Raw genomic sequence first — 12,309 nt, 5'->3', positions numbered from 1 at the left:
AAGATTGCCAGGAGAACTATCAATTACCTCAGATATGCAGATGACACCACCCTTATGGCAGAAAGCAAAGAGGAACTGAAAAGCCTCTTGATGAAAGTAAAAGAGGAGAGTGAAAAAGCTGGCTTAAAACTCAACATTCAAAAAACTAAAATCATGGCATCTGGTCCTATCACTTCAAGGCAAATAAATCGGGAAACAATGGAAAGAGTGACAGACTTTATATTCTTGGGCTCCAAAATCACTGCAGATGGTGACTGAAATTAAAAGACACTTACTCCTTGCAAGAGAAGCTATGACCAACCTAGACAGTATATTAAAAATAGAGCCATTACTTTGCCAACAAAGGTCAGTCTAGTCAAAGCTATGGTTTTTCAGCTCTCATGTATGGATGTGAGAGTTGAACCATAAAGAAAGCTGAGCACTGAAGAATTGATGCTTTGAACTGTGGTGTTGGAGAAGACTCTTGAGAGTCCCTTGGACTGCAAGGAGATCCAACCAGTCCATCCTAAAGGAAATCAGTTCTCAATATTCATTGAAAGGACTGATGCTGAAGCTGAAGCTCCAATGCTTTGCCTGATGCATATAACTGACTCATTTGAAAAGACCCTTAGGAAAGATCGAAGACAGGAGAAGGGGACAACAGAGGATGAGATGGTTGGATGGCATAACCGACTCCATGGACATGAGTTTGAGCAAGCTCTGAGAGTTGGTGATATACAGGGAAGCCTGGCATGCTGCAGTCCATGGGGTAACAAAGAGCTAGACAGGACTGAGCAACTGAACTGAACTGAACTGTCTTTTTCATTCTATAATTTCACTTGTTGAGTGGTTCAGTCAGTTCAGTTGCTCAGTCGTGTCTGACTCTTTGCAACCCTAGGAATTGCAGCACGCCAGGCCTCCCTGTCCATTACCAACTCCTGGAGGTCACTCAAATTCATGTCCATCAAGTCGGTGATGCCATCCAGCCATCTCATCCCCGGTCATCCCCTTCTCCTCCTGCCCCCAATCCCTCCCAGCATCAGAGTCTTTTCCAATGAGGCAACTCTTGGCATGAGGTGGCCAAAGTACTGGAGTTTCAGCTTTAGCATCATTCCTTCCAAAGAAATCCCAGGGTCAGTCTCCTTCAGAATGGACTGGTTGGATCTCCTTGCAGTCTAAGGGACTTTCAAGAGTCTTCTCCAACACCACAGTTCAAAAGCATCAATTCTTCAGCGCTCAGCTTTCTTCGCAGTCCAACTCTCACATCCATACATGACTACTGGAAAAACCATAGCCTTGACTAGACGGACTTTATTGGCAAAGTAATGTCTCTGCTTTTGAATATGCTATCAAGGTTGGTCATAACTTTCCTTCCAAGGAGTAAGTGTCTTTTAATTTCATGGCTGCAATCACCATCTGCAGTGATTTTGGAGCCCCCCAAAATAAAGTGACTAGTATATGACAAAAACCATGCTAAGCCTTGTTTGAAAAAGAACTAAAATGCAGACTTTGATCTAATAGAATTTATCCCTTAATTGGGAAAATAAATACACATGAAGAAAAGAAATTAAAAATTATTGAGCACATGTTATATTTTAATCACATACTCACACAAACTATATAACTTGTGCTTTGTAAAAGTTCTTTGAGGTGGATGCTATTAAGTTATAAGTGTTGAATGTAAGGGCAGTTAATTTCAGAGGCCCAAAGTCCTACTGCTAATGAATGCCAGACCTAGGATTTGAGCCAGAGAAGATTCTATCTGCAAGCCATGGATCTTTGTTGTGTACCCAAGTCCCTCTCCTCTGGGATGTTTTTCTCCATATAACTTCTTTGCTATATTTCTCACTTTCTATTCAATCATTCCTTAATGAGGATGTACTCAAGAATTGCAGAAGGTCTCTTGGTGATGATCCAGTAACAGCTGAGAAGTAAGAGAGGCAGATATTTTATACAAACACAAAATAGGTAGAGTTCATGTTGGTCAAGATGAAGTTGATGGGCATTTCCTTCAAATAGATTGTATCCTAACATCACTTCCTAGAAAAAGGCTTTAGGAGAAGCCTTTCTTATCTCTTTAGACTTAACTCAAGTGGCCTTGCTTTGGATTACAATCAGTGATAGGTGAAATTAAATATGGTCAATGCTCAAACTCTCAATGTTATATTGACATATCAGTTTATTGTGGCTTTGTTTTTAGACAGTATATTACATGAGGATATACTGATTGAAATGAATAGTTAGTTATGCCAAGAAGTCCAGAATGCACTGTGTGAGGACAATTCACAGAAAGAAAACAAGAATCTAAATTTAGGTTCTGTCATGTACTGATGCCATCCAATTCCCCAGAGGACAGAGACATCTGATTTTGTCAGTATTAAATTGGATTTGGATCACCTATTTGTCCTGTTTGATATTAAGCTTATTGAGATAGTATTGCCTGGACTTGAAGTCACAATATATATGTTCAACTCTGGATTTGTTTTTGTATAAAATGTGTAATTTGAGACAAAGTATTTTAGTTGTTTGGCCTGAGGTGATCCAGCCCTGAAATCTACAGGCTCTATAGTAAGGTTAATGGCAATGCCCAAGAGGGCTTCTGCAAAAGGGCACCTCCCAGTGCTGCTGCTGCTGGTGCCCTTGTCCCTGTGGGGAGGCACTGCTGACCTATGCCTCCATAGGAGAACCTCCATCACTAACAGATGGATCTGGTTTAGTCTTCTGTGGGGTCACTGCTTCTTTACCCTGGGTCCTGGTGCATACAGGATTTTGTTTATGCCCTCCGAGAGTGGAGTCTCTGCTTCCCCTAGTCCTGTGGAAATCCTGTAATCAAATACTGATGGCTTTCAAAGTCAGATTCCCTGGGGATTCCTAGTCCCTTGCTGGATCCTCAGGTTGGGAAGCCTGATGTGGGGTTCAGAACCTTTATAACAGTGGGAGAACTTCTTTGGTACTTTCGTTCTCCAGTTTGTGGGTCTCCTACCTGGCGGGTATGGGATTTCATTGTATTGTGATTGTGCCCCTCTTGCTGTTTCACCGTGGCTTCTCCTTTGTCTTTGGATACTGGGTATCTTTTTTTGGTGGGTTCCAGTGTTTTCCAGTTGATGGTTGTTCAATAGCTAGTTGCAATTTTGGTGCTCTTGCAGGAGGAGATGAGCACATGTCTTTCAACTCCACCATCCCGAACCAGTCCATTGAGACAAGGTATTTTAATCACTGTTGATCTCAATTTCAGTGGCTGAAAAACAAATATAGGCAGTGTGTATCATACAAGGTAATACAAATATTAAATGAGGGAAGGCCAATAAAAATGCCTAGTTTAATATCTGGTAATGAAGCATAGTAGATATCATATGACACTGGGAATAATTTGTTCAATCAGAAGAACTTGGGACTTAGCCCATCTGACATTTTGATGTATATTACTGAGCATTTGCCCAGGTTAGATCTTGGATGCTTAGACAGTTTATGTACAGTGAACTAAACAGAAAGCATCTCAGGAAGAAAGAGGGGAGGACAGTGTACACGTTGCCACTGTACTGCTTCAAATAATGTAGTAAAGTTTTATGGTGCCAAAAAGCAGAGCTCAGAATACTTCCACAGCAGATAACAAGAGTAGACATGCAAGAATTAAAGATTTTAAAATTAAAAAAATTAAAAACTAAAAAAAAAAAATTATACATAAAAAAAAAGAAAAGAAAAGTCTAGATGATAACTAAAAGCGTAAAGAGCAGACAGGCAAAACAAGGAACTATCTAAGAATGGAGTCTGCAATCTGAAATCAGCATCACCATTTTTATAAGTAATACTTTCTGCTTTGAATAATTTCAGTTCATAACTTCATTGCACATTTTCTGTTGCTTGGCAATACGCTGTGCATTTAATGTATGTTTCCCCCAAATTGATATGTTGAAGCTCTAACCCACAGTGTGATTGCATTTGGAGGTGGAGCTTTGAAGGTTTTCAGATTAGAATGAGGTCATGAGGGTAGCGTTCTCATGATGAGGTTAGTACCCTTATGAGAAGAGGGAAAACACCAGAGTCCTCTCACTTTCTCCCTTTCTCCCTGTGAGGACACAGGGAAAAGACTATCACTGCCTGCAAGTCAGGAAAAGGGCCTTCACAAAGAACTGAATATGCAGGTACCTCAATCTTGGTCTTCCTGTCCTGCAGAACTATGACAAATAGGTGTCTGTTACTGAAGCCATTCAGTCTGTGGTGTTTTGTTAAGACAACCCGAGCTGACAAAAGCATAACATAAGCACTCATTTACAACCACATCCTTCCTCAACATCTCAGGTACTGAAGCTCGTGAGTTCAGCAAGTTCCTGCTGATTTCCTTGAAATAAGTTATCCTCATTTTTTGAAAGATTAAGTCAAGTTGAGGATATTACACATACCTTAGGTTGAACTCAGGAAACACTCTTTATTTGCTACCAGGTAGGGATTCTGTGCAGCGAAGGCAGTGGCACCCCACTCCAGTACTCTTGCCTGGAAAATCCCATGGAAGGAGGAGCCTGGTAGGCTGCAGCCCATGGGGTCGCTAAGAGTCGGACACGACTGAGCAACTTCACTTTCACTTTTCACTTTCATGCATTGGAGAAGGAAATGGCAACCCACTCCAGTGTTCTTGCCTGGAGAATCTCAGGGATGGGGGAGCCTGGTGGGCTGCCATCTATAGGGTCGCGCAGACTTGGACACAACTGAAGCAAATTAGCAGCAGCAGCAGCAGCAGCAGGCATTCTGTGAGATTCATTTGAGAATAAGATAGTGATGACCAGGGTGCCAGGTGTTGCTGTTGTACAGTTGTTAAGTCGTGTCCAACTCTTTGTAATGCCATGGACTGCAGCACACCAGGCCTTGCTGTCCCTTACTATCTCCTGGAGTTGCCCAGGTTCATGATCACTGAGTTGGTGATGTTATCCAACCATCTGCTTCTCTGCCACCCCCTTCTCCTTTTGTCTTCAATCTTTCCCAGCATTAGAGTCTTTTCCAATGAGTTAGCTGTACACATCAGGTGGCCAAAGTATTGGCACTTCAGCTTCAGCAGCAGTCCTTCCAAAGAATATTCAGGACTGATTTCCTTTAGGATCGATTGGTTTGATCTCCTTGCTATCCAAGGGACTCTCAAGAGTCTTCTCCAGCACCACAGATTGAAAGCATAAATTCTTTGGCACTCAGCCTTCTTTATGGTCCAACTCCCACATCCATACATGACTATCGGAAAGACCATATCTTTGTGTATATGGACTTTTGTCAGAAAAGTGAGTGTCTCTGCTTTTTAATACTCTGTTTAGGCTTGTCATATTCTTCCTTCCAAGGAGCAAATGTCTTAAATTTCTTGGCTACAGTAACCATCTGCCATGATTTTGGAGCCCAAGAAGAGAAAATCTGTCACTGCTTCTACTTTTTCCCCTTCTATTTGCCATAAAGTGATGGGACTGAATGCCATGATATTAGTTTTTTGAATGTTGAGTTTTAAGCCAGTTTTTTCACTCTCCTCTTTCACCTTCATCAAGAGGCTCTTTAGTTCCTCTTCGCTTTTCTGCCCATAGAGTACTATTGTCTGCATATCTGAGCTTGTTGATATTTCTCCCAGCAATCTTGATTCCAGCTTGTGATTCATCCAGCCTGGCATTTCACATGATGTACTCTCCATATAAGTTAAATAAACAGGGTGACAATATACAGCCTTGTCATACTCCTTTCCCATTTGAACCAGTCCGTTGTTCCATGTAAATTTCTAACTGTTGCTTCCTGATCAGCATACAGGTTTCTCAGGAGACAGGTAAGGTGGTCTAGTATTTCTATCTCTTTAAGACTTTTCCACAGTTTGTTGAACTGTTGAACTGTCAAAGGCTTAAGCATAGTCAATGAAACAGAAGTAGCTGTTTCCCTGGAATTCTCTTGCTTTCCATATGATCCAATGAATGCTGGCAATTTGATCTCTGGCTCCTCTGCCTTTCTAAATCCAACTTGTACATCTGGAAGTTCTCAATTCAAGTACTACTGAAGCCTAGCTTGAAGAATTTTGAGCATAACTTGATTAGTTTGGAAAGTGAGCGCAACTGTCCAGTAGTTTGAACATTGTTTAGCACTGCCTGTCTTTCGATTTGGGGTGAAAACTGACCTTTTGAGGTTCATTGATTCATTCATTCAGTGATTTGTTCACTTATTCAGGAAATGCTCTTTATATGCTAACAAGTAGGAATTCTGTATATTTTGAGACTCATTTGAAAAGAATCACATAGTGATGATCAAGGTGCCATGGGTCCCCATTATTAACTAATCAAGGTTTCTTTCTTTCTTTCTTTTTTGCTCTGGTTTAAACCATAAAGAAAGTTATATAAAATTAAATTGAAATCATGAACTTCTAAATTTTGAAAGGAGGAACATGATTGAAAGTGATGTCCACACTTCTGACTTTCATGTGTCATTCTGTACTGTATTAATTAGCACTGATTTTTGTGTGCAGTTTTTGTCAGTACTTCGTATGTACCAGAATGTGTCTTAGAGGCATTTATGACCATCATCACCACAGTGGACTGAGGTAGGCTTAATCCATAACAGATGAAGGAATAGACTCAGAATAATTGTCTTGACGAAGCTACTGAGGCAGCTAAACATTTGAGCTGGCATATTAACCAATGCTACCAACTCCAAGTCCCAGGCTTTTCCACGTGAAACTATAACTTCTGATGTCTTTGTTTGGTTATATAAACTTAAATGACCTTCTTTCCATGTTTTGAGTACTTTTTCACTGGAGAACCTAGCCTCAGCAAATTCTTAACAATACACAGTGGCAGCGGTAGAAGAAAAGTGAGCACAAGCAAGAGTCTAGTCAGAACCTTTACTTATAGACAGAATATTTTCTCTTCACCATTTGCCAAATGTACAGAATATACCAAGTGTTTTGGTTATAAAAGCAATGCATATTTTTCCCTAAGTTTTTCATTTAATTTATATGTTTTGAGGGATAATATTTAGGCTAATTTAGGATGTACTTTCATTTTTCTATCAGTTACTTTTCTCTTTATAGAATATTAATTTTAATTTCTCTTTTACTGGTGGTTTCTCTTTTATCTTAAAATCAGTTCAGTTTGGGGAACTTAAGAGCAGATTCTGACATCTAACATATATCAGTTCTTCCTTTTCAGGAAAAGGCTAAGAAAACAGATAAGCAATTGTAAAATACATTTTGGTGAATCATACACTTCTAGGTAGAAAAAAATAAAACCATTATTTCTATTTCTGATAGTAACTAAACATGGTAACTATAACTCAGACTTCACAAGAAGACATACCTCATATATTTTCAATGATTTCAGTGCCTCGTGGTGCTACTCTCACAGGAAGAAATTTTACTTTGTAAGTTAGAAAGTAAAACATTCTATGGGAAAGACATAACAAGAACTTGGATGATGTGTGTTGGGAGGAGGTTACAATGTTAAATGGAGTGTTAGGGAAGGTTTCCCTGAAAAGATAACACGTAAGAAATACTTGAATGAAGTGGGGAAATCGGAGGAAAAAGTGTTCTAGACAGAGAAGCTAGACAAAGAGTGTGATTAGTGCATGTGCAAAAAGGAAGGTAGCCAGTGTGACTGAGGCAAGGTTTAAGAGGTAATGGGTATGCCGATGATTTACAGGTTTTTGTATATAAAAGGAAAAGATATAACATAAAAAGTAGTGTAAGGTTTATCCTGGCTGCTCTACTGAGAATATAGTGTAAGGACAAGAATGAATCCAGAAAGACAAATAAGATTATTACAGAAAGGCAGTAGGGGAACCCTGAGAGCTTGGATCAGAATGGTAGCTATAGAACAGGTAAGAAGTGGTTGGATTCTGGATATATTTTTAAGATAAAAATCAACAAGGATTACTGCTGTACTGGATGTGTGGTTTGAAGAAAGAGAAGAATCAATGATGACTTCAAGAATTTTGGCCTGAGGGGCTAGCAGGAAAGGGTGGTAGTTATTAATAATTGAGACTGGGAGACCCATGGGAGAAGCAAGTTTAGTGGGTGCAGACCGGGAATTTAGATTTGGACACATGAAGTTTAAGATGTCTACCACACAGACTTCCACTTCTCTCGTGGCTCAAATGGTAAAGGGTCTGCCCACAATATGGGAGACCTGGGTTCGATTCCTGGGTTGGGAAGATACCCTGGAGAAGGAAATGGCAGCCCACTCCAGTATTCTTGCCTGGAGAATCCCATGGACAGAGGAGCCTGGCGGGCTGCAACCTATGGGGTCACAAAGAGTCAGACACGACTGAGAGGCTACCACATACCACATCACACAGACACAGGAATATGCTGAGATGGCAGCTTGAAATATGCATGTAGAATTTAGGAGATGTGAATATGGCTCCTGGCATCATATGGATGGTGTCTAAAAGCATGAGATTAGATAAGATGCCCAAGTGAGTAAGTGTAGACAGAGATGAAAGCAAATCCAAAATCTGAGCAACTGGTTAACTGCAAGTTTAAGAGACAGATTTGGAAACATCAACCATGTATGCTATGCTATGCTAAGTCACTTCAGTCATGTCCAGCTCTGTGCGATCCCATATATGGCAGCCCACCAGGCTCCCCCGTCCCTGGGATTCTCCAGGCAAGAACACTGGAGTGGGTTGCCATTCATACTGAGAGGTAATTGTCAAAGTGCAGGAGTAAAACTAGCAGAATGTAGTGTATTGGACTTCAAGCTATAGACAGTTTCAAGGAGCCTTTATTCTTTATAAAAGGTGGCATAATTATACTTGTTAACTTGTATAACCATGAAATTTGTGGATTCTTCAATACACCTTGACATGTGAAATAATAATATTTTCATACATTATCTTAACAAACATTATGAGGTCAGAATTAAATATGAAATATTGGGCAGCTGTACTATTTGTTGTAATACTTACTCATTGAAGGAATGATCAAAATTATCAAGGCTTCTTATGGCAGAGAGCTATATTTCTGCCTCTTTCCATCATGAAACATGGTAAATATGGCTATACATTGTATTATACAGAAAATAAATGGTGGGAAAATAAAATGTTACACCCTAATTAGCATAAACTTTTTTTCAAAGTGCCAGATTACATTAGTGTTATGTATTCTCATCACTTTGACTCTAAAAATCTAACAATCTTGATGCAAAAACCTATACATTTGGAACATTCATGTGATTTAATAAAGTATGAATTGTGTCCCAACAGGTTGGCCATAGACTCCTGAAAAGGTAGGCTCCCCATGTGTCCTGATTGGGAGGACATTTACTGACTAAGAGGGAAAAAATACATGTACATTGTAATTTTCATATGAAGAAAGAGGCTTTACACAGTATTGAAAATTATCACAGAACAAGACTGTGGGAATAAGCATAAAAATAGCATATTTGTCTTGTTAACTATATCATTATTATAAAAAAATGATGTAAGTCCTGACCTTAAGGAATAATAGAAGTGATTTTAAGACTGATAACGAAAGATAAACAATCATAGTGGTCATTTTCTGTTTTTAACACCATATTTGGAGAATAAGCATCTCACAGGAAACAGCTCTGTTGCTTATCTGTGAGCAGTTTCATATTCCAAGAACATCCACTCCACACGTTCTCTCCATGTGCTCCCTCTCTCCTCTCCGTTCTCAGCGCCACCTTGCCTTCTCGCCCCTTCCACACTGGACGTAAATTAGCTTCATCTGCAGCTCTTGATTTTCTTTCTTCCCTTACTCTTTCAGCCTTGTGCTCTCCCTGTCTGTCTTTGTACTTGGATCTCCCCTGCACCATATGGCAGCTGAGAGGAGGGAGAGCAATGATCTGGCTCTGAACAAAAGGGACTGCGGTGTCAGAGTGGCCCATGAATGCATGGGACACAGTCCTGTATCACGGGGCCTCCAGCCCTGTCGGTGAGGACCAGAGGCTTGCTGACATTCTGACTCTGTGTAGACAGAGAAAGAAGGAGCTCCCCAGGCCTCAGATTTAAATTCTTTCTCTCAGTGTGTCCTTTTCCCCTCTTCTTCCCTGCATTTTTTTTGTTGTTTGTTTTTTAATTCTGTGCCCAAATCATGTTTGTTTACTAATGACAAAGTCAGAATGTGTGGCACAATAGGAAATTAAGGAATTAAAGCAAGTCATCTTACTTACCTGCTTCGAAATATTTCTAGAGAGGATAAAGAAACATACATCTGTCTAAACATGGAAAGGGAATCAGATACATTCCAAGAAGACCATACCCTTTTTTCCTTTCCCCTAAAGAATCATTCCACACACTTACATAAATTAGGCAGCTCATGAAAAACAATATCAGGTTAATACACAAGAATACAGGCATGAAGGAAGGAATACTGATTATAAGAACTGCAGTTTCTAAGATTTTATTGTATATTGCTGTTTAGTATGTCATTCGAGAAAAAGGGCACATTCTCAGTGTTTCCCTTCTTCCCTCTTTCTTGTTCTTCCTGAACTCGCATCCTTCTCCTATGCCTAGATATGCATCATTTGCTTCAGTGGAGAATTTCTGCAAAGCAGACACAACATTTATATTAGTGAAGTTAACGGCATGCTAGAAGAATAGTAAATTCAAGCTGTAAATCCACCAGCTTTCAGGAGACTCATTTATTCTGTTCCGTGTGAAATAAAAATCTACTACAGGGGAAGAGATGAATATGACCATATACCTTTATGAAGGAACATTTTATGCTTTATTGCTGTTGGCTACTGCTGGCCTTCAAGGCTGGTGTTGATTTTGTTTGACAAAAATAAGAGTTTAATAAATGGAAGAACACCTCTCAACCACTGTCCATCCACCCACTTGCTGAGGCATCCTGGATCACAGAATGCCAGGTCCCTGGGGTTATTTAAAGGAGTCTGGGCAGGCCTCCAAATTCTGGTGTCTGACCTTTTACAAGTAGGCAACAATAACAGTTCCTCATGAAATAAATCAATGGACATGTGTAGAGTACTTCAACAATGCCATGTACTTTTCCATCAAAATCTTTAATAATAGAGTGAAGGTTGTAAGGCTTATTTCAACACATTGTTCATAACACACTCTCATAACAGGGTTTCTTTTAAGAAATAGTTTTAATTTGAACACACCTTCCTTCTCTCTTTAGCTATGAAGTCATTTCATACCTGCCAATTATAAGTGCAACTTTAAAAAACTCACATGTATTGTTTTTTTTTTGTTCAGTGTAGTCTGAAACTGATCGCTTTCTGTCGGTAGTTTCAAAAGCAAAATTATATGGGCTTTTCAGTTATGTTCTTCATACATTCTCTTTCACAATTACCATAAATGTTTGGTCTTATGCAAAGCATTTGTTAAAATAAACATTCATTAAAATAAACAGAGCCAAGAGCTGAGGGTGCCTGTGTTTAGCAAAGATCAGGTTTTGTATGTTTCTACAGGCAGTAAGAGTTATGTGGTACATCATCTGCCAGAAAGATTTGTATAGAGAGGGCCCTCTGTGGTACAAACAGAAAGCAAGCAACAAAGCAACCATTCAACCTTTTCTATTCACTGCGGCCACATCTGTTGACATGGCCTCTGCTCGATCCTGAGAGGTTTTGTCCTCCCACCTCCATTTCATTTTACACAGCTCTCTGGGGCTGGTGGTTGGAAGATTTTTTCTCCCCCCTTTAAGACCTAAGGATTCAGATCTATTTTGTGAAACAAAAATCTGAAAAACAGGCTTACAGATAGCAGTTGGTCCTTTTTCTAGTCTATCCAGTTGGAGTTCTAGTGAAGGACAGCTATAAACTCCAACTCTCTCACTAATTTTTAAAGTAAATTTAACACACAAGATAAGTTTCTTTAGGAGGCTAGAAGACTATATTATTTTCCCAGTTCTGCTCATTACTTGATGTCAGTTTGCTTTCTTCTGTTTGACACAACAATTGTATTTTTTTTAAATAAACTCTTTTCAAGTGAGACTGTAAGAAATGAACACACTATCTAGAAATCAAATATTACAGAATTCTCTATAAATACTTATAATAACAGATTATATTTTTATGACACTTTACATATTACAAAGTGATTCTATCCACATTAGTTTATCAGATTCTCAAAAAATCCCTGAGGAAGGTAGAACAAATATCATTATCACTGTATTACAAAAGAAAAACTGAAGCTCACAAAACTTCAGTCAAGTAAATTTTAAAGATCTAATTGGCTTTATTGAACAATTCATGAATTGGGTGGCATCCCACCTAGCAGGAACGAGAGGACCTTCGAAGAGCTGTACAAAATGAAAGGCTTAGATAAGCAGAAAGGGGGAAAGAGAAGATTGTTTTCAGGCATAGGTAAATTACTCATGAGGGATGGAAGGGAGCT

Source organism: Budorcas taxicolor, chromosome 17, assembly GCF_023091745.1.
Source record: "Budorcas taxicolor isolate Tak-1 chromosome 17, Takin1.1, whole genome shotgun sequence".
NCBI lineage: Eukaryota > Metazoa > Chordata > Mammalia > Artiodactyla > Bovidae > Budorcas > Budorcas taxicolor.
Note: the sequence above shows the minus strand (reverse complement) of the source record.